The 23,648-nt window shown below is 44.1% G+C and overlaps 1 protein-coding gene and 1 long non-coding RNA gene across 4 annotated transcripts in view; both read left to right on the forward strand.

The window, feature by feature from the left end:
* Nucleotides 1-20,952, forward strand: part of LOC147758636 (uncharacterized) — a 38,355-nt gene extending 17,403 nt beyond the window's left edge. For both annotated transcript variants that reach the window (XR_015318504.1, XR_015318503.1), the window contains one exon: nucleotides 59-20,952. This is a non-coding gene — a long non-coding RNA (uncharacterized LOC147758636). The remainder of the gene's footprint in view (nucleotides 1-58) is intronic.
* LOC111242932 (GTPase-activating Rap/Ran-GAP domain-like protein 3) overlaps nucleotides 1-23,648 on the forward strand; it is a 389,128-nt gene that overhangs the window by 217,942 nt on the left and 147,538 nt on the right. The gene's annotated exons all lie outside the window — the stretch shown is intronic.

Here is a 23,648-nt window from a genome sequence, read left to right on the forward strand (position 1 = left end):
TTGTCCGTGTCTGTTTTATTTTGTACTTTTTTCTTTTTTTTTTGTCTTCTTATTACAGGTAAGAACAGTATTGATAACAAGCTTACTACCATTAGTGCAGTTACTGGTTCGCCCTTCACTTATTCAAGAGTTTGCAAGGAAATCGTCCACAGCTACTATTACTAGTGAACACAAGGAAAAGTGCTATTGTGAGGGACGAAGGCAGTGACGGCGGCGGACAGACACACCCGCTGCTGCTGCTACCGCTTTCAGCTACCCAGCCAAGCCGTTAGTCTCAGAGGAGCTGGTGAGGAGAGGAGCGACCCAGTGTTGATCTCTCTCCATAAGCTATGGGCCAACGAGCAATTAACGGAATAGAACACACATCGTTTCTACACATGGACTACATGCAAGGACAGGATCGTCATATAAACTTGCTCGTACAATCACACACAAATCCACACATATTCGGTTACATACCGAACAACGTATATCTCTCGCATTTGCTCAGACAGAAACACCGAGACAATATAGCCTTTTTCCCCATAGGATGGCAACATCGCATCTCCTGCTGCTACATCAAGGGGGAAGAAGACCTCAGCCACTGGTGCTGCTGCTCTCGCCACAGGCCTAAGCAGTCGCCGAACCGCTGGACGCAGCGGACGCAATTCAAGAGATGGAAGGGGGGGGAGGCTAAGACATTGGTGCTCCCTCTAGTATCCTGCCTTCCCAACTATGTCGGCCGGTACTATATTCTACACCCATTAGCTATATTGCGCTGTCACCTATAAGTCTCTATGGTATGCTTCCTTCAATAACGACTGCGGCAGCTGTAGTACCACAGTGATGGTGGAAGGGGTGAAGACGGCGTTTTCTAAAGCACCAACTATCACAGAGTCGTGTAACTTGCTCAGAGAAATAGAGTCTAGATACTGCACAGACAAGTAGGTATACAGGAGCCAGTAACGTAGATGGCTGCATATGTCTAAGGTCTTTTGCCCCGAAACGTATCACTACAAAACCCTCCATTCTTTCCTTCTTCCTCCTTCGCTTTCTATGCTACCTCTATAGCCTCCAACCGATTCATTTCAACATACCTTGATGGTACGTGTATGCATTTTCCCACTGTATATATGCACACGCACATCTATATACCCTTCCTATTTTTTCATCGTTGGCTTTGCCTGAACGGTCAACAGTATTGGCTACCACAAAGCGCACCTTGCACACAGAAGCTGATTTAATCTTAGTAAGAGGGTGCGTACCTTTTTTACAAAGCCTGTGGATACTAGATTCAGGGCTAAATTCATATTCACCAAGTACATTTTGAGCCTCCCAAGTCCAGCGATAACACGTCATCATGTTTCTCTTCGTTATCGATCTTCCAATGCCTGACTATCGCACCAGTAAAGATTGTCGCTATCTAGTCGACTGTGGATTAGAATCAATTCAGAATATGGTCTGCATTTTTTTAATATTAAAAATAAATCAATGTTCCAGGTTCTAGGTGCGTAATCTTTTTGTGCATATGTTGGTTTAGCAGTGCTTCAACAACAGGGCGTCGCCCCTTCTCTTTAGATGCCGGTGCTCCAACTGTGGTTACTGCAACTATAGTGCTGTTGAAGAGTTTTGGCTCAGTTTGCGGACGGTGCTGTGAATCCCTAATAGTACGACGACCTCAAATCGGCTGTGTTCGTGCTCTTCTGTCCCACAGCCTCATTATATCCTCAACACATGCGGGTCAGGTGCTTGAACTCAAGAGGTAGGAGAGAAGATTCGATAGGGATAATTCTACCAACAGCAGCAATGGAAAGAAGTGCGAGCAGCCCAGAATGCGGATCTGGTGAAATAGATGCTATGGCAAACTCGGCCATTCTCCGCTACTTGACGAGCCACCCGCCACCCCTGCACCTAAAACACGTAAGGCATTTGAGTCGTTAGAGACGCTAGTCGGACGCGGCACATCCTTCCTTTGGCTGGTTGAATGGGGCTTTGAATTGAACTGCCTGTGGGCTACCCGAAAGGCGCCTATCTGCTCGACACCCTTTTGCACTGTGAGTGCCCTTTCCTTCGCTGTGGTGCTTCCATGTGAACGCTAAGAAGAAAAGTTGAATCTAGTCAGTTGTGTAGGCAAGCCAGAGAATAGGACAAGCGACTTTGTAGTCACAATAGCTGGAAAAGACACCCCCGGCATCGACGTGGACTTCGGGCCTTTTGATCAAAGACCCTTTCGTCGCTTCTTCTACCCTTGCCCTGTCCACATTTTGAGCAACTTCTTACCCGCGTGTCGTCTAGACACTTGTCTTCTAACGACTGACATCACGATGGGGTGGCATTGGTGTGACATCAGTGAAGGGAGGTTAGTAGAACTGTTTGGCAGGTGGCGGTAAAGTATCCTGTTCAACGCTATACCGATTCACCAGCACGTCTTTTATTTAAATTTTAGAATGTTTCTGGAAGTAAAGTTTAAACGCACACCTGAAATAACTATACAGATGATGACCAGTCAATTAGTTCTTTTTGCTTGTGCTTTAGCCCATTGCGTACTAAACTTAATTATTAATTTTTGTCAAAGAATTAAAAACCTAATATTAAGATGATCTCTTTCGCAGCCATAATGACGGCTGGAAGGAAAAAACACGTTTCAGCCACTATGTGTATATATATATATTTATATATATATATATATATATTACTCGTATGCTACTTACCGGCACTTAAGTGACCTGCATTGCACCAAGTCAAAAAGAATGTTTCCGTATGTATATGTTTGTACAAGAAGCTATACTTCGCTGTACGTCGGGCTTAACTAATGGACGCGCTGAAACGGGTTGGCTCACATTTACTTCGTCCCAAGCCATGTTGAGGCGATTCCTCAGATGAAAAGGAACCAGCTTACCATTACATTGTTCCCTCCACTTGTGTTTTTTTGCCGAAGAGTTAGATTTGTCGTCGTCGTCGTCGTCGTCCCCCCCTAAAAATCTTCTTGCTGAACAACATTGTTAAAATGTTTTCTTGTACGCTTCTCTGTGCATTGTTGTTGCTCGTTAATGTGACTTCACAGGAAAAGAACGAAAACGAGCTTCACAGATCTCATTGTTTTGGTTCATCTCTTATTTTACGAAATAGATGAATCGCCCCCCTTATAGACGTTTTATCAAATCCAAGCGCTTCGCAGCCATCTTGTTATCACCGCTATCCATCCATCCAGCTCTCCGAGCTCCTTATTCACCCGTCGCATAAATCAATTTGCGTATATACAGATTCTGTAAACGTATTCCGGAGTTCATCATTTACCCTATATGCCATGCTGTAATGGCGGTGGTGTCCTCATATATTCCATCTTCTGGAAATCTCGCTGTCTGGCTACAATAGATAAACTCAACGAACATATCGAACTGCGTGGAATCGCCGGGTATTTAAGATATACTACTTCGTTATTGATAAGTCAAGACTAATACAAAGAGTATAGGCAATAGAGCAATGGCATATGCTTATAAAACTACTTCTTAGGCAAGGAAACGAAAGCACATATTTGAGTAAATTTCCTCATTCAAATTACAATCTTTCTAAAGCCAAACAATCATACGCCTAATCCGAACGATTCATAGCTTAAATAAACAACGAATAACATCTGTGAATAATCTCCGCCTCGATCTGAGAATGACTACTGGCGCTTGAAAATTCAGAACATAATCACTTTTGGATAAATCTAATTTATTGATAAATAACACCTCTCCCTTTCGAGTTGTTCAACACGAATGTGTTACAATATTGCCCTGCTACTACTCACTACCAAATAGCAAGTCGGCTCCCTCTTCCCCTCCTTGAAAGGAAGTTCTCTTGCGCGGCCTTCCATACTTCTCCATGTACTACGTGCGAGTGCTCGTAATTCGAATTTTTCCTCAACCTTAGCACTTTGAAGCGAAACTAACAGCGCGATGGCAGCAGCAAGCTACTGAAGGACAGATGACACGTTTTGGGAAACAAGTACCAAAAGCGTGCATGGATGCTCGTTAGAAGTTTTCTCGATCGTCCCTCTTTTTTCTCTTTGCCACTCTTGTCTGCTCTCTTTGGGACGTAGCTGCTTGGATTTGACAGGAAAATGATTCTTCCCGCCAGTTGTGAACCCCGTTCGGCACTATTCGGAGGCAGAGAGGGGGAACGAGCCATTACACTCAAGTACAAAAGGCAAAAGCCTTTGTCTGTGGTTGGGGCGCTGTTTATGTAGTGTTCATTCTCTACGTCTGTTGGTCTGAATGCGTGAGCTTGCATTTTCCGCTGCATTAAGGGTAATCGAGCAGTGTGTTTGTCTCCAAGCAGTGTCCGTGTCCATGTGCGTGTCTGGGTGCAATGCGTGTGATAGCGCACGTACCCGTGCTCTGGGTTCTGATGCGGCGAATGCAGAAGATGTGGTCAAAAGGTGTGGTGTGGCTAGGACTACTGCTTGCTAAAGGAGGATCATGTAATCATTCCACTCACGGCTTGCTTTGAAGCCTATGGATAGGTCCACAGCAAGTGGCCTGACTAGATTCTTCTGAGACCCAACCCTCCCACAACGTCTGTTCCACCGTGTTATTGCGGCAGTGGCACCGCTACAACCGATGTGGGCCAAGATCTCAGCACTGTCGGACCAACTCGTCGCGATCTACTCAGGCTGTTCGCTTAGAGGGCTAGAATTGATCTACGGCCGGATTAGGCAACATCAACTAACTGAAGCGGCAAACATCGAAGACGACACTTACCATCAGCAGCTTCGTCATGTTCGTAGTCATCGTCGCTAGCATTGTCATGCTTGACGTTATTGTTGGCATCGGCTGCGGTGATGTGGATGCTACCTTTCGATCGGCATCCTGGCAGAATGGCGCAATCCTCTGTTCTCCTTCAACGTTCGTCGGCCAGCCCTGGTAGTGTCGTTCGGCTAAAGCATAGAAAACTAACCGAAAGCAAGAGGTGGTTGCTTCCGGCAACTCCCATTTGCCTTAACTGGTTGGGGCGGTAAGTTTCATATTGGCTGATGCTGCCGTACAGCTAAACAGAGGGAAATGTAGGAAATGAGCAAGTAATAGAAAAACGTACCCGTCCCCACTTGCCCGTCGACGGGGAAACTACACTTTCTATAACAGCAAAAGAACTCCTATGACCATTACGACTACTACTAGTCGACGACGCACGAAGACGCAGCGGGTAGTACATCTGCCTCCGGTTGTCTCTAATCGTAACCCACTCTACCACACTTGTTCGCCATGCTTAAAATTGAGAGTCGAAAACGTTTTCCACTGGATTGACGTTTGAGATCCGGTTTTGGCGCCAAATACATCGAATAACCCCGTTCTTCTAGAATCATTCCCGTTATTCCATCAAGGCAGTTCTCGGCTGGAGCAGAAAAATAGGTGCCACCCCGAGATAGAACAGCTATGAGCCGTTTTCAGGCGCGGGACTAGGATTGAAGCTAGTGACGATAGAGATGGCGGTAGCGCTGGCAGCGGCAGGAAACTTAGCCGAATCACTCAGCAACGATAGAATCCTTTCCGCCTTTGTATTCGTTCTTCAAGGACTGCGACTTGATTACGTTTCCTTCGTGGATTTTAAGCGGGGAGTTAGCGCGAAGGCACGAGCGCATATTCTACACCCGTTCGCTCACTAACAGATCGCAATTCTGGTAGGGCGTAGCACTAGAATACGATACCACTGTCACGTCCCTTCTTCGTCCTTCTGCTTCTATTGCTGCCTGCCCTACATCTCGAATATCAATGTCACTTGAGATGCGATTAATTTAGTTTTAGCATGACATAAATGTGTTCTGGCGATGGTGTGGACATGTCCGCATGTTGAAACGGACCGACCCAAAGGATGTATATGCAATCTTCTTATTTTGTACTCTCGTCCTTGCAAAGACGATAACGAAGAAGAAGAAGAAGTAGTACAAAGAAGCAATTGCTTCTATGAGGGAAGTACGACGCTACCCCAGTTCCTGCTGCTGTCAAAGTGTATATATTGTCCCTGTAACACGCCGTCCTTCATTGCGATCAAGCACAAGCGTCGCCGCGATAGACATAGAACGACAGACACAGTATCATGTGCTAGCGAAACACAAATTCACAATATTCGACATATCGAAAAAGGAATACTTTATTATGAGTTTAGCCTTGAGTGTGCTATTATACAATGATTATTACAGACAACACACTTGTCGTTGACAAGCCGGAATATCGCATCATCACATACATCATTCGTATGATTGTATTAGCACGCGCACTACAAAAAAGTAAGTCAACGAATTCTTATGAATAATTGTGCCGATCGAGCCATATTTCAAAAACCGAACGCACGACACGCTCTGTTCACTAGACACGCACACATATACACACACACACATACACAGAGGGATCTCCTATGCGCCACATGCAAGCATTTGGAAGCTTTATTCGATGCTAACGACATTATTAGATTCGTCTGCTATTTCTGCTTCGGTTTGGTTTTTGCCCTCGTATACATATCGCCATATACATAGCATTTCCTCTCTACCCCTGCCTCGTCTATCTATAACTATTTATCTTTTCTGTTGTCTCCATTTCTCTCCCTCCCTTTTTGCCTCGTTTGTTTTCTACCTCTGCCCTTTTTCCCGCGTTTCCCCTCCACTCTTTTTCTTTTCCCCTATCTCTGCAGTTCCCTCTTCCCCGTCTTCCCTCGATTCGTGTGTATGCGCGTCTAGATGTCTTTCTCTTTCTATTTGCTTATTTCTCTCTTATCGATCGGGGATATCGTCGTGAGTCTGTAAGTCCAGTATCCCTCCACCTTCCCAATTTTTCTTCTCTTTTTTCCTTTGTTTCTCGTTGTCCGGTGCCCTTTATCTCTCACTCGCCTACTTCTTTTCGTTGCTTATATCTCCAGCGTTCTTGTTCTCTCCCCCTATGCACCTAACTCTCTCAATGGTCTGCCTCTTTCTAATATTGTTCTTAACGATTTACTCTGTCGTGGTATATATCCGGTATCTCGTCCCTCGCTTTTTTCCGTGTGTTTATTACCACCATGTTGCTTTGATCGCGGTTGTTGTCCTCGGTTGTTTGTCATCTAGATATATTGCGACGCAGCAGAAATAGCCGGCTGTAGCAGTGGCTCACAGCGCCGGCTGGGTTATGGGCACGCTGAATGACTGACAACCAGTGTTGAAGTGCTCGCATTGAACGCCAGAGTTCTTTTTTGATCTACCTGCTTGTTTGTCTCCTATAAACTCCCATAACTACTAGTGTCGTTTATTTCATTCTCACAATTCAGTCCTCTCCACTCCTTAGTCATAATACCGTTATGATAACTCTCTATTTTACCGCTGCTACCAGAGTATTTTTAAGCTTCAATCTTTGACATTCACGCAAAATTACAGACGGTACCAGCCCATCTTTTGATGTATTGCTCATACTAAATAGAGTCTAAGGTCCGATATTAAACCATTATTTTATTACTTTAACCACTACTTTTCTGATGATTCTGTTGTTATTACAAATACTATTATTACTGTTGGGTGCTTCCAGCGTCCGATATGTTGTACGGCTACGTTGTACTTCTGCTTTTTTCGTATTACACTGTTGTTCTCGATTATTACCATTATTATAGTTGTTGTACTTTCTATTTTTGCTCCGTTCGAGTACATTCACTTTCGATCTCTGAAGACAGACGTCTAATTCCGGGTCGCAGCGAGTCTTCAGTGCTTCTCCAGCTTCCTAGTCTTTCTTCTGCTATCCCTTATTTCCCAACAATTCCAATAACTTTCGCTATTAGTCGTGTGAGCATAACTGATACACACACACACACACACACACAGAGAGAGAGAGAGAGAGAGAGAGAGAGAGAGTACTTGATAGACAACAAGCTATAACAGTACACACGAAATCACGTAGGCCGTTATTTTTTCTAATTTACAAACTGCCGTCTGCTTACGTTATCCTGTTTTAGTGGCCAGAGCTATGGTGTAACACAGAAACACCTACAAATACAAATCTAACTACTATGTAATATGGGCAAATAAGTATGCTATGTTTGTGATGTATGTAGATGTGCTGTTACAACACTCTCAGTGGATGCGTAATGAGTTCATCTGTCCGACTGCCTCCTACTTCTGCGCAACTGTCCTTTTTAGCCTGCGCCGGGTTAATTTTAGTTTGAGCTCTCATCCCAAAGTCATCTTCATTTTGCGTTCACTTAGGCAACTTCCCTTCACTGTTTCACGACCATATTAAAACCGAGCCGGTTCTCGTTTGTTCGAAGATCTGAAGCAACAGCGTCATTACCTCACACGAACTGTTCCACTGACTGAAACAGAGACTTAAGAAGGAAGTTTTGCTCACTGCATAAGCTCGTCAGCGTAAGCCAATTCTTAAAGGGACATCGGGGTAATGGGTAGCGGGGAAAAAAAATATTAAAAGGAGCAAAGAGTGGCTGAAAATAGTTCGTCTGGCTATACCATTGAGTTCCGTACGATACTATGCTAACATCCACCAGAATTAGTGTTTCTAGGTACAAGAATGCAATTGCCCTCTGAAGAACCCCAACAGGTGATGGCAACTGGTCCGCCAGCAGTCACAACTCTGAATTTGCTGTTGTTCTTTTCATTGTAAATTGTTACTAATGGAACTGTATTAAGCTGTTTCGATCATAGCATCAGTCTATAGCTAAATATGAATTTTATAGTACAGTTTCTCTATAACTATTGACCATGAACAGCATACGCAGGGATCAGAAGTGGCGTAACGCCTGGCGAATCACATGTGATCGGTATTGGTCTGATTTTGTTAAGGCCTATAATTCGTTGTCTCATTTCATTAATAACGGTAATTAACACATGCTTGTGTGAGCGTGGGTTTATTTGTGAATGTGGAATTGTGCGGCATTATGTTGTTGACCTCTAATCGGCATCTCTATTCATTTTGATGTGTATTCAGTAATTGACAATTATCAATTGGTTAATTGAGTGACGAACTGACTGATTCACGGATTGACTGGTGACTGATCGATTGATTGATTGATAGACCGAGGCCGATCAATGTTTGTTTGTTCTCTGGGTGTGATCGTTCATGTTTGTAACTCTTGTGGTGCCGATTCGTTGCAGGAATGATTCGGCGAATTTTCAGGTTTAGTGACTCCAGTGCGGGTTTGTACCAGCTCTCAGTTAGTCATGTTTGTAGCAACTACTTTGAGTCGGTACGAATCCTCGCCGGGCATGAGAATCTCCTGAACGGAAGGAAGGTAAGAAGGTGATGAGACGAGGGAATACGTGTTTCGCGCGTGAAACCGCGACGCCAAATCAGGGGCAACTCGAGACACTCTGTATCGACAAGCCCCACTATCTCTAGCCTCCAAATCCTAGAATTTTGCTCTAGTCGTGAACAAAGCGGCGTCAACAGCTAGAAACCCGTTTGCCTGAAATTTGCTTGTGCGCGCTCTTCGTTCAAATTCACTGGAAACTTATTGTCGCTTGCTAGATCACTATCACACATACTACTATCGTTGGTAATGACGACGCTGGCGGCAGCAACGAAATACCAAGGAGACTGCTCGGTTCGTGGCCACCCCCGTCTTTCACAGAGTGACGCTAGTGTCGCTGAGCCGACACAACCAAATGTAGGTAACGGTGAAGTAGAAAATAAAACCGAAGCATGTCGTCTGCTTAAGGATTGCCGGTAGCAAAACAATTGGTACAGTTGTTTCGTTTGAGCTATAAAGGAGCATAAACAGTATAAGCAAATTCGAAGTAACAAAATGTTGTGACTAAAGAAAAGCATTAGAAGCATTTTAGGAACACAGCAATAAAATATTGCGCAATGTTATCTTGTCTGACCAATACATCGTGCTGATCAGCCAATATAGCCACCCTAGCAGACGATGCTGTCTGTTATTGTCTCCAGTGAATTTCGCTTCGTAAAGTAGTACAACATCGAACTTTGGTTTATAGAGTGAGTAGTGTTTTAGCGATGTTTGTTGTTATATATATATATATATATATATATATATATATATGTATATCCTCGTAATGTTTTGGTGTCGTTTGTAAGCAGCGTTTTGATCGACCTGGTGTCGTTGGCTAAAAAAGCTAGTTTTTAATGCCAAACGAGCATGCCAGACGACTGGAGCATTTCTGCTGTTAATCATGCGATAGATAATGTTTGCTTTCCTTTTATTTTCGCAACGAATAGCTTGCAAAGGTATAGCATCACCAGCCTCGCAGCCCAGTCCATAGGACCTAAAGATGTTTTTCAGCAGGTAGATTCTGTTCCGCTTTTCTTGTCTAATAATTAAGTTATCTATATGTTATTTCAATGTCATTTTTCATTTGGCCTTGTCACTTTAATTAATGATGCTATGGCTACGACTATGTTTCGCGCAGGCGTGTCGACGACTTCTCGCGCCGTTCCAAGGCGTTGCTTTCGATTCCAATTTGTATCTTAGTCTTTCAGTGGCTTCTTTCACTTCAAGATATGACTTGGGCTTCGCCCAACTTTCTACCCATCGTATATCATACAGAGCGGTGTCGCCGTTGCTTTATATTTGAATGACCACTTCTAATTTTTTCTGACACCTTCCTTTCAATATTACCTTCTTCGTCTCAGTTTGTTCTTGTTGTCGTCGTCATCGTTGTTGCTGTCGTCGTTGTTGTTGTAATTTTCAAATTCCATTTTACCGTTTCGCTTTTTCCATTTACTTTTTTTCCTATTGCCTTTATCCTATACTTCACCTTTCCCATGTCCCACTCGTATTGTCTGCCATAGTTTTTATCACTACATACGATGTTCCTGTTGTCGATGCTGTTGTGTCTTCTGTCGCTTGCCGAAACGAAACGGTTGCGCCTATCGCCTAACGCACTAGCGAACAGGCAAAGGCGCCTTAAACCGACAATTCCTTCAGCATCTGAAGCGTGCTGAAGGGTAGTACTGGATAAAAAAAAACTTTTTTTTTAGTCGACAGCAGACCAGAAGACGCCAAATAAACATTGAGGAGCTAAATCATTAATTCGTACGCGATTTCGGTTTTGCCGTGCCTTACATTCTTGGCATTTTTGCCTCGCGCTCTTTAACTCCTTTTTTCCGGACTTAATTCTGATCCAGCAGCAGTAGAAGAAGTAAGACAAGACGCCTTATTGGTGCGCAGGACATAAGCAGTACAGATATAAGTGATGTTAGACTCATCTATGGTGGTAGCAAGCAGGTACATATATAAGACAGACCCATAGAGGCGGACACACACACATAACCTACGAACGAACCTGAGCGATTCTCCTTTGATTGAAGCTAGTAGTGTATGTTTGCCGTCCCCCCCCCCCCGCAACCCCCTTAGATGAGTAGATAGGTAATGTGTTTTCTTTGACTTACGAGCGCGACAGAAGTATGCCATGCCGGGCTCCGCTCACTGTGAATTGGGTCGCTGTGCAGTTCGATATTGTTACCGCGGACGCTCAGAAGAGTTTCGCCGTGTATCGACGTCGGGAGATAGCAACTTCAACGTTAGTGGTCGAGCGGTCGTTGTAGCTCAAATTACCTGCCGCTAGTTATTTCTTTGCCCCGCGATTGCCATTTGCTCGCTATACCCTACTGTTTCTTAAGTAATATCGCACGATGGCAGCATTCACTCTATGGCGGATGCCAGATCAACGTTCCGCAGAATGGCCCGCCAAGCTGTAAGATCAACCAGAATGCATCTAACACACAGCATAATTTTTAGGTTCGAGCTCGTCAGAAGCTGTCTTTACTAACAGTAGGAATGTATATCTCCGTTTATATATAAGGGGATGCTATGGAAAAATATGCACATGTTTGTATCTGTAAAATAGATCTTTATCTACTCTATTTAACAAAGGTTGATGGTTAAGGTAACGTTTAAATCGTCGAGAATACATTCGAAAGTATATAATATACATGCGTACAGATAGTTAAGGTTGCATAGCTACTTAGACGAGCACATAATCAAATAGTATAGAGTATCGTTTACAGAGACAATCAGCATGGTCTTATCCGCATCTTCTGTAGACATTCAGAAATCGATAAGACATAAGAGAGTTTTGCCTAAAAATATAGACTATAGTAAAAAGGCGAAATATAAAAAGTTCGGAAAACGATAAATCTCGATTTAGGTCAGATATGGTGGTGCGGGACACTAGTGCACATATACATATATACATACATATGTCAAAAGAAAAGATTGTTTTTGCTATCTTTTCCTTGTAAAACAAAGTGTATACACATATGTCGTTTTGGTTATAGGTTTTCCATATCTCATATCCGCTATATCGATACCTAACATATGTATATATATAATGAGTGCAAACCTAATTTGTTCCTAAGGTTTAGGCTAAGTACAGAAGTAGATGCGCTTTAATTTTCAGCTGATGGACCCTTACGAATCTGTGAATTAGTTGGAATTAAGCCTGGTGCATACGGAAGAATAGCGTTGCTGAGGTGAAAGAAAAACAAACAATGATTGATTTGCATATCGCACATATTGTTAGAAACGTTTCGATGCGATCAACGTGCAACGATCGCATCTGTAGCTATAATTATTATATAATAATTATTATTGTTCCTATTCTATTATTCATATTTACTCCTTAAGTTTTAAACTACATTTTTTAATTTGAAATGTGTTTTTGAAGTGGAGTCGAGCTCATTACGCGTTCGCTCTTCAGTTCTTAGTTATTACGCTATCTTTAAGGTTTTCCTACATTGCATGGCCTAGAATAAATTACGCAAATCAATAGACACTAACATACCCATTTTGAAAGGGTTTAAGGTTCCGGGTACTCGGGAAGAAGGTGGATATTGATGGTCAACAACCTGCTATGCCAGTTTTTGTGTCGTATATGGACATGACGTTTGGAATCTATAACACCAATCAGGTTATGATCAAACTAAAAACAATTTTGTCTTCGAATATTGTTGATATTGCGACAAGTGAGTCGGTCAAACTTTTCAACGCAAGCAGCAACATAACCAGGATATCATACATAGGTAATTACCTATGCTTATTTGATAAAGCAGCATGGTTCACCTGTCAAAAGATGTACATATTTGGTTGTCTATAATAAATGTAGGCACTTATAGGATTTTATTCCAATGGAGGCATGTCTATTTACAAGCCTATATTGAGCAAATGTTCCTGGTGCTAAATGTAAAATATGCTGTTTTTACCTCGTAATGGCCAATAGTCGTCCACTTACTTCGAACGCTCACATAATGTAACGGGGAAAATGAAGGCAGACATTTTGTAGGAGAACTGTCTCTTTCTACCAACCGCATAACAGGGAGCTAACATGGACATTTAGTGTATAGGCTGCTTCGCGGCGTTAATAATTTGTAATTGCCCAATTATTTGAAATTTCTTCCTCGATATAGTACCCAGATGCATGGCTATCCTTCCTATGTAACAGCGTACTTTTACATGATGAGATCTCCACTGATTTTTACCAGCAGGTCAGTGGTAAAGTGACTGCTTCAATCCTTGACTCTCTCTGTGCGCATCCATCATGCGCGAATGATCAAGCTTCTTCTCTCTAGCCAGGCAGCTTACTCTTATTTTGCGTCTCTTTATTTGACTTTACTACGAACGATGCCAGGTCGTTACCGATCACCAGTCAGCCTCACTTCCGTGTCGAGCTGGTTTCCACCAGTGGCAATAGCGAGCATTCGACGGCGGCGGCAGCAACTGCAGACTCCTTCCTGTTCGAGCCCTAGTCGCCTGAATTGGGTCCGGACTCCTGGTGGGCCATGGGAGACTCCATCCCTCATCCCCGTCAACTCACTTATACAGACAACTCTGCTTTGTATTGGATGGGCCAGTAGCAGCAGTGTGCGGAAAAAAGGAGATCAGAAGTGAGATTATATTAATGGTTATCTGGGGGTCACGATACCACATCACATACTTTACTGCTGCTGCCGCTCCGGCTGCTGCAATGCAACACTCAGAGAATGATCGTTGGGGGGGCGGTGCACTAACAGGGGTCCAGGAGCTCAAGGCAACGAAAGGAGGGATCGAGGGACCATGGATGACAACGAACGAGTTAAGGAGTAAAAGCTGCTGGTGGATGGTGCTGACCTGAACTGTAGGTGCAGGTCGTCGTCATCGTTCCTTTTACCCGCTTTGTCCCTGTCCTCCTTTTTCGCCCTCTGTCGTCATAGTTGTTACGACGTCGCTGCTGTGAAGCGAGAAAAGACCGACCGAGAAAATTCGGCGCTTGCTCAACCGTTTGCCGTTCGCTTAGACTGTGGCGGTGATGTTGGCTGACTGAGTGGCTATGAGCCAGCCTGGCTGTGTCGTGCTGATCCTAAATGCTGGCCCTAAATGAAAGAAGGGGTGCATGGCCTTCTTTCTAGTGTAGGGCGGCGACTGGGTTGCCATGACTATCAGGGCTGTGCAGGGTTGAGTCGAGTCGAACAGACGAGTGGTGATGACAGCCGTGGGTCATCAGGACACCCCCGTGGCCAACTTTACGTCCCTTGTGGATCACATTCGCGAACAAACCCTTCAGACCCCACTCGCTACTTATAACCCTGGCGTCCCTTTTCGCGTTCTCAAGCAAGCGTTCTCGTTCGTTTCCCGCACTGTTCAATCCATCCCGTCCACCCAACCCTCGGGCCTTACTCGTCTCAGCGCTCTATCGCGGCATATGCTCTGCCTTTCATTGTTGTATCCTTGAAAACGCGTGGTTGGCTGCCACCGACGCGTGGCGCTGAAAGCCTAGCAGAACAGAAGCACAACGAAAAAGATGGAGAGAAGCAGTCACAGAAAAGGACGACGTTCACAAGAGCTTTCATTTGTCGCAGCCGCCCAATGCCTTGCTATTGCTACTTTTGCCGGCATCGTTGTCGCCGCCATGCGCCACCGCTTGCACCGCAGTACCAGCAGAAAAAAAGAGCGCGAAACGCAGAGCACGACGATTTGTCGGCAGGCCATGCAGAGCAGGTCCTTCAACAACCAAAGGAACCAAGGCCCATCTACCCTTCTAGCGTTCTGCTCATTCCACTGTTTCAGTCCGAACGTCCTACCGCTTCTTTTCTGCCTAGTAGGTGCTGGTCTCGTGATTACCACAACCTCCTTTGATCCTCCGTTCTTTCCTGCACACCATCGTCGAGCTGTCGGACTCCTTCGTTTTTCGTTACTTCAAAGCCCGAAGCAAAAGACAGCATCAGCGGTAGCGAAGGCCTACTGTCACCGCACGGTCCACACAACAGTTGGCTTGCTTGTTCGTCGCCGTCGAACCGGTCGGTGGAAATGTCTTCTACCTATATAGGTAGTATTTGGCCAAACGGCCCCTTGACCTATAACACCATGGTTACAACTGCAAGCAGTAATGGCAGACAACGCTTTGCTGTCTCAAAGACTTACCCTGGAGTGGTGCATGCCTGCAAAACTACTACAAAGGCACGACGTAAGGAGTAATGAATGACGTCGTAAAGAAGAAACTCGTGTTGTTCATACAACAGACAGTGTCCAAAACACAAATCGCAGCAGGATACAATCATATGAAGTCTCTCCTGGAAGGTTCTTTTAAGCCGACTATCGTTATACATATATGCATACATTATTATACCAAAAGCAGCGTTTGAATCGTAGATAACGCAGAGCTTGTATAACTGCAAGAAAGTCTTAAAGAGAAAGAGTGACGGCAATTAAATGTTATCAGAGATTTTAACAATTAGAGATATTGCTCGTTGTGGCCTAGAAAATGTGTAATTATCAGCATAGCCTAGTCTCGGTCGCTACGCAAATGCGTTAGATTGTGTATTCTCGTTTAGTAGTTGTCAGATGACTTGCCCCATTTTTTATGCCCTCTATGTTTCGAGTCTTACGTCCGGTATCGCCGTTAAACATTCCATCAGACGGTCTATGCCCGAATTCGAATTTAGACCACAACGTGTTCCTAAGATTAGGAGGCAAATACGTTACCCATTAAGGTATCTCGGAAGCGATATTTTGCCCGAAATATGTGAACTCCTGAAATGGCGTTATGAATGGACTGCCGAATCCACAGCACCGAATAGATGAATGAGATGACATAAGCTGAGGAGCTCCGCAATGAGTAATGCATCCAAAAGGTACGCTACGGCAAGAGACATCACGTACTAAAAAGTTACTTCACTGTTCACTGGCATATGGTAACCTACCTACTGTTGGCACTAGTAGGCTTCTTCTATTGCTACTGCTGCGACGCCCGTAACTGTCATCATTGTAGAAATGGATTAGGGAACTAATGCTTCTATTTATGTTGTTGTAGCCTCTTTAGGCTTTCCGTCTACTGCCTCTATTCCAGTTCTGACCTTCGATTGAACGTTTGTTGTGTAAGCATTGTCTGTTCGTATAAACGTCGACAATCACATCCGAAGCTAGCCTTTGGTAGTTCTCACTTTGAATTTAAGCGAACTAACGCAAGAAAAAAATCATCCTTCGCTTCTGCTTTCGCTCAGTGCTTTATGCAGAGCGTTGGAACCAGCTGCCTGCGGCGTTAGGGCACGATGCAGCAACACGTATACTCTTCCTCGCCTCGCCACTTTCATAAATTGATGTTTCGTGTCTTACTTCCGATATTACTGTTAGACATTGCTTTAAATGGCTGATACCCCAACACGAGTCTGCCTATGTCTTCGAACTTAGACCGCCTCAGCCATCGCCACGTTTAGTGGGTAAACACCTTACCACTGCACATACATAAGAACCGTCCCCTCGTTTTTACGATCGCCCATTAAGCGTGTAGTATTGCGAGGCCGTCTTTAATGTTGCGACGGAAACGCCTCGGCGCTGTGACCAGCTGTAAGCTAGTACCGCTAACGGCATCAGTCGCCCACCGGGATCGAGCGCCCAGCACGAATTCTATTAGCTACAGGCACCGATCATGGCAAGCTGGGTACCAAGAACTCTGCATTTGCTTAAGTTACATTATGTGTACGCGTCGAATCCAATCAAACGCAATTGAATGACCATCTCTATCGTGCCTGTGCGTTGAAGGTGGCCTCGATAATCTACAGCAGGTGACTTGGACAAACAAACAAACGGTAGAGCTATCACGCAGATTTTATTCGTACTTCTTTATGTCTTCGTTACCTTTCAGTGGCGATCTTTGTGTGCTGAGTGTATCGATCCCGGTTGACGACAAACACAACGCAGTAACGTTACAGAGGAACTTCGGTAATACTATAATAGAGCACATTTTGGCAGTGCGTGTATTTGTCTAGTTGTACAAAATTCAACATGGACGGCCAGATATTTTTATTCGAATAGATACATTACGGCGATAAACTGCAGTAGTAAGAGTACCCCCACTGCCATCAGAGTCACGAGTGACGATGGCATCAATAGCAGCTATATAACGATTGTTGTTATTATCATTTATAGAACACATATAGATGATGGAGCGCTAGCTAACATACTAATCAAAGTACGTTCATTAAGAGCTTTCCAGAACTTACTGCAAACTATTCGTTCTGCAAATCATCATCAAATGAACGAGACAGCAAAGACGACAACAACAAATAGCGAGTACAGCTGCTGCCGCCTGAACCATTGCCGCATTACCACAATATAGGCGTATGGTTGGAAACTGCAACGGCAATCGAACTATACGACAAAATCGTGTCGCGGATGAACGACGTCAGACAAAGCTTTGGGGTCATTACCCCATCTGCCAATCTTCGCCTTTTAATTGCTGTCTTTAAAGGGTTTTTGCGTTCAGTCTGATAAAAGGCATCATTCTCTTTTGCCATCCGAGCACTGCTGTGAACAGCAACAGCAGCAGCAGTAGAAGCAAGCTTGCGAACGGGTTGACTGCCTGTTTGGGTTTGTCATTGAGAAACAACGCATGTGATTGTGTGGTCGCGCACGCGCTTGATGTATCGCCGTGTAAACAACGAATATCTTCCCATTTTCCTGTCGTTTGGCCAGCCAAGCCAAGCTTGTAGCTGCGTGATTCGCTTTTATGGTATGACAGGACGAATTAGGCGGGACGGCCACCTAAGGCAGTATAGGTTTGAGGAGTTGAATATAAAAAAAAAACGGCGTCAGCTACGATTCGTCATTATCTCAAGCGTTAGCTCGACCCGGATGACGGTCTGTGGTCTTCAACGACCAACGCAACGCCTTGTTGTTATATTTGATGTTGTTGTTATCATGGTATCGTAGCCGTTATCATCGGTACTGTCGCTACCCGTCGCTGCCTCATCTTCCCGACATCGTTTTTCTCTACTGTTTGCCTAATGCTGCGTCGGCATTGCTTCACGTCGTCGTCAACATCTTCTCGCCGTCAACCACTCCTGTACTCGCTTAGTCGGGCCATACCCGAAGCACTATACCAAAAGCGCTGCGCGGAGTGTTGATTGCCAATCAGCCTCAAACAGTGTCTCAACAGACGGTGGCAGGACGTCAGCTCGGCAGCGGCGGAGACGAACAGCCTTTGTTGTTTCGTATTGTTCCTGTCGGCAGCGCAGGCTGATGCCGTGTATTCCTCCAATAGTATACGAACGTGCAGGCGCAGGCAGGTTCGCCTTGTTGTTCGTCTTGTGAGGCATTTTCAATTAGGCCTCTCTCTAGAACCGCCAGCAGGACGCCCAGGCACCGCCGGCCAAACTGAGCAATGCTAACGGGAGGAACAACGGCAGCCCAACCCGTCAGTGAGTGAACCCACTGGGCAAAGGGACACCTTGGCCGCTACTCCATTGCCTCACGGATCCGCTTCGAAGGACCTAAGGGAATACAACAACATCTGACCCTCCGCATCATGTGTCCCTGTCTAGCGTATTGCCTTATTCATGGTCGCTTTAATCCGTCCGTCGGCTGCTTCGTCGGATAGCCACACATTTGCTGTTCCAATTTGTTGTGTCCTGGGCGAGTAAACATACTATTCAGATGAGTGCTCGAGGCCTACTATTATTACAAAACAGACGGTAATGTGGTATTGTGGCAGGTTTTTTGAACTTACATCGGAGTCGACGTGGTTGGAGAATATGGCAAAATGGACTGTAGGGAGCAATTGCAAACGCGTCGACTTTGCTTCGGTTACAGTCCAGCCCGTTCAGGTATTTACTCTAGAACCTACCGTCTGCTGATTCCTCAAATGATTGGCTATGGTAGAATAGATTACGTCCACTGCTTGGATACGGGCTAAGTGATCGCTCTAAAAAAAATAGTCAGAAATCTGTCGTAGACACCGGTCGTACACACGCATCCGCACTGAACCAACATCATACAGCATGTCATTTTCGCATATACCAACAGAAATTGCATTATTCTTGTTTGGCAGTTCAATTCGGTTTTAATCCCTTGTCAGTCACGGAGCTTGCCAGCATCATCTAACAATTAGCTTCAAAAGCTCTGTCAACACCTTAATTGTCTTCATCCCCTTGCTTCAACCCCGTTGTCATTATCAGAACGCTACTCGACGAAGCTAGTCGATTCCTGAAATCCAAATACGTACATCCATAACAATCAGTGTGGCGCCAATTATCCGTCTTCGTTCTAAAACGCCTAAAGCCTCGCCTTGTTTTCTCTTTGCAAGGATAACAAGTAGTCCTTCGGCACGGGCAAATCCATTGGTCCAGATTACTCGGCAGAGTTGAGTGGCCCAAGCTTGTCAGATTGCAGTTTGTGTATGCATCTAAGTCCCAGTACCCAAATTAGTTGGTGCATATGTCTACGTTTATGTGTTGAAGCATATAGGCGAAACTCCTGAATCAAAGAACGATGGGGGGTTATATGCGCGTTCTCATTGGACGTGGATACTAGGCGGCATGACGTCTTCCGAAAGCCGGATCTGGCAGAGAAATACGAATCCAAATCGAAGCCTTCGTTGTGCTGTCCTGTACGTTACCTTTTCACTGTGGACTTAGTTGGTAAATGTCAGAATAAGTGGGTAGCCGGAAAAGTGCAAATGCCAGCTCAAGTGTAAACACATGTAAATACCATTCAGCTATAAGAGGTGACTAGCGTCGATTTCCGCTGATAAAACATAGCATTTTGACCAATCTTTCAGCCAGCGTCAATACACCTGTGCCGCTATGAGGTCAAGCCGAAGTTATGGTTACCGTCAGTCTGGGAATGCCATGTTCATCACGTATTATTACTGCTACAAGCACTAAATATTCGGACAAATCTACTGCTATTCCGGTTGACCCATTTCGTTTTCCTACCACGTATCGTGTGGTCGGATACCGCAGCCCAGTTGGTCCCCCATCATTCGAGTCATCTGGGTCGTCTTTTGATGAAGCCTAATTGCAAATTCCAGATTTGGTCAGAATTAGTTATAGTGAGCTATACAGACAATCATCACTCCCAGATGGGTGCATCGGCTGAACAACGTAGAGTTCATCGTGCGTCGTCTTTCGTCAAGCTATCATCAGCTGAGTTGACGTGCGTACATTCAGGACGATAATAATCCCCTCTCTTGTCCTACATCATTTCTACGACGTTTGCAGTTTCCCGCGTGCGCCGCGGTTCTTTGTGAAAGCCAGTAGTACTACTAGTACAGGAAACTTACTTATAAACGAAAAGAAGCCTTGCGACAGACATTTGCTAAAGCTGTGAATTGAAAAAACAATTAACGCCAGGTACGACTGTGTTAAAGAATGAGCAAACGCTCTTGACGTTCAATAACATGAAGTTTGCGGATCCGAAATATTAAGCAATATGCTTATTAACTAATATATACATACTTGATTAAAGCACTAACAATAAATTTCAACTAAATGTTGAGCTAGGAACACTGGGCAGACATGTGCTATGGGAACCAACAACAAGCAATTTGTATTAGCGTGATTTTGAAGATCAAAAAATTGTTAAAGTAATCCGCTCCTCTATTACCTTTGGGAATAGGTTTCGAATAGGAGTTTCATATGTGTGTGTACGTGCGCTTAGATAGCCTAGGGACTACCTTGAAATTTGTACCGGAGCCCGTGCTTTAAGTCCCGGAAAATAAATATGACTTAGGACGACTGTCTATATTTATATATAGCGTTCTTATTATTAATGTTATTAACTCTTTGTTATGATATGTTGATCTATGTCGTATCTATATACGGAGTACGCTCTTACTAAACAACATTACAATAGCTATTTCTTGACTACAAGACTTGGAATGCCACTGTTTCTTTACATTCGTACGCGTCTTATTAATTGCCAACCGCCAATCGACAGCTTCTAAACCAAAATAGTACTTATCCTCTATGCATGAATGCTTGTGTGCACCAAAGCTTGTAGGTTTTTACATTGAGAAAATTCATACAATTTTATGTCATCAGGTCCTTATCAAATATTTTTATGTTACCCTCATTAGACTTGTCGCTCAAGTAAGCTTGGGTTGCTAATTACCAAGCTAGTATATATCTGCCTAAAGTCTACCTTACACAGCCTCTCACAGGAGTCGTACAAGAGTGAGAGACGAACGATAAAGAATTAGTTATACACAAGAAGACCAAGAACGACTAAGTACTAAGATCTAGCTTGCCATACGAATGTCTAACTATACGCCGCATTACGATAACTAATTCCTGTCTTTAAATCGGCAACCGTAGAGCAATAATAATCTTAACCATTCATGTTGTTGTTGTTCCCACGAAATTTTCACATGAGCTATCTTCAACCCTGCTTTTTGACGTTTACGGATTCGACTGCTGATTACTACATTTCCCTTTAGCACTGACACCTACTAGTGAGACATGTGAAAATGATGAGTTAGCAAGGTTCGATTCTACAAGAGAAAAATATAATACCCTTGAAAGAGAAGAATTTCCCTTGCTTTACTCTCTGTGTGACACCAATAGAGATACCCTTAGTCCAGGTTCGTCTAGCTAATAGTACTGATTGACGTGACGCATGTCAGTTGCTTTAAATAAGGGTGCTCATCTCTTAAAGTTGGCCGGCCTTTTTATGCTCTCCTCTCTGTGAAAATTTTATAAAGATAACACAACGAGCAATAGCGATTTTGGGGCTCTGAAGTAACAAAAATGTCAAACAGAACTTCCTTAAAAACAATACACCCTGACGAGTAGTAAGTGGATAGCACCATGCTGAAGTTCGCCGAGCGCCTTTTGCTTTCTTACTGAACAAAGTTTCCGCACTGACGCAAACCCAAGGGAATACAACTGTATCTGCTATTATCGACACTCCTGTGTATGAAGTATGAATGAAAAAAAAACTCGTCTGTCCGTATGTATGCCTGTAGGATATACCTAAATGTTGTCTTGCGCGTACTACAGGCGCTGGTATTTGTGCACTGCGTCGCGATCCGTGTGCTGCCTGAACAATGCATTTTGTGAAAGGGATCGGGCGTCGCGCTTTTGTGCGACTGTGCAGGGATCTGGAGCACGGGGGGTTCGGGCTTCGTGTATGTGTAGAAGTTTTTTGCTGCAGAAGACTACTCTGCTATGCCCGTTCATTTTCGTCGTTCTTCCAACTTGGTTTTCTCGGCATCGTCGACGACGGTTGCAAGGTCTGTGATCTACGAGGACCGTTGGATGTTTTGTGGGACGCCGTCTGGCAATTTGAGAAGTAGAATCATCCAGCTAGCTCGCTGATCCTGCATCCATGTCCGCGCTTCTACGTCTCTGGCATATGCGTGATTCCAATCTTCCTTCAGAAATGTGGATTTAGATCCCAACCCTTTGCATCTACACGAACAGCAGCACCAGCAGCAGAAACTTTCCTAGACCCTTCTCGAGAAAGCTCCGAGCTGTACGCGCCTGCATCTGATCGGTGCCGTTTGTCGGGAAAATTCATTCATCGAGGTACACACACGCACTGAGCTGGTGGCATTTCTAGGGTGTCGTTTCCCTTGTCACATCGCAAAATTGCACATGACTATTAGAGGTAACGAAAACCACAACAATTAATAAGATTATTACAACCAGCCCTGGTCTGTCTTCCGCGTGCTAGGATACTACAGATTACTTATCTCGTGTCGATTAATGTGCAATAGATAATACGTCTGTACCAAGCTTTTTTGTTCCATTACCCTGAACGTTTATTAGGACTCTTCCAAATAGTAGAAGTAGGTACGTGAAGATTACGTAAAAATATTAGCTTTACTAGTAGTCGGGTCGAAACGTGTGTGATGAATGGGTTCAAACTTTGTTTATAACTCACTTGGATTTAGGTAGGTTCAATAGAGGAAGACATTTTTTGCCATTTGCCAAGAAATCTAATTTCAAGCCATTTTAGTACTGACATATTGTTGTTAAGAATAATGTATGTGTTATTATAGTACATTATGAATTTATAACCTAAAGTCTTATGCCTGGCGATACTACTTGAAAATATATCATAGATGGACGCTAATATACAGATTTTTTTTTTTAGCAGCGAATAACAAGAACGTGCACATTTAACGGATAGCAGAGAAATGTGGTGTGTTGTAAGCGCAGGTAAAATTGGTATGCTGCGGCTATAATTAGTAAAAGCCCTCGGGAAATGGGCAAAAAATAGCAGACCTTGGTTTCTCTTTGCAGGACACGCTGTTAACTCAAGTTGCAATAAACTTCTTCAAAGAATCAAGCACTTTTTCTATTCACGACAGTAACAAATGTCATATGATCATCATAAACATGTATTACCCAATGTATCGACGTAGGTCTTTGGAAGGCCGTAGCTAATCGGTTAACGTATACGCGAGGCGATTTTGGGTCACGATATATAGTCCCAATGTT

Source organism: Varroa destructor, unplaced genomic scaffold, assembly GCF_002443255.2.
Source record: "Varroa destructor unplaced genomic scaffold, Vdes_3.0 BEIS01000001.1, whole genome shotgun sequence".
NCBI lineage: Eukaryota > Metazoa > Arthropoda > Arachnida > Mesostigmata > Varroidae > Varroa > Varroa destructor.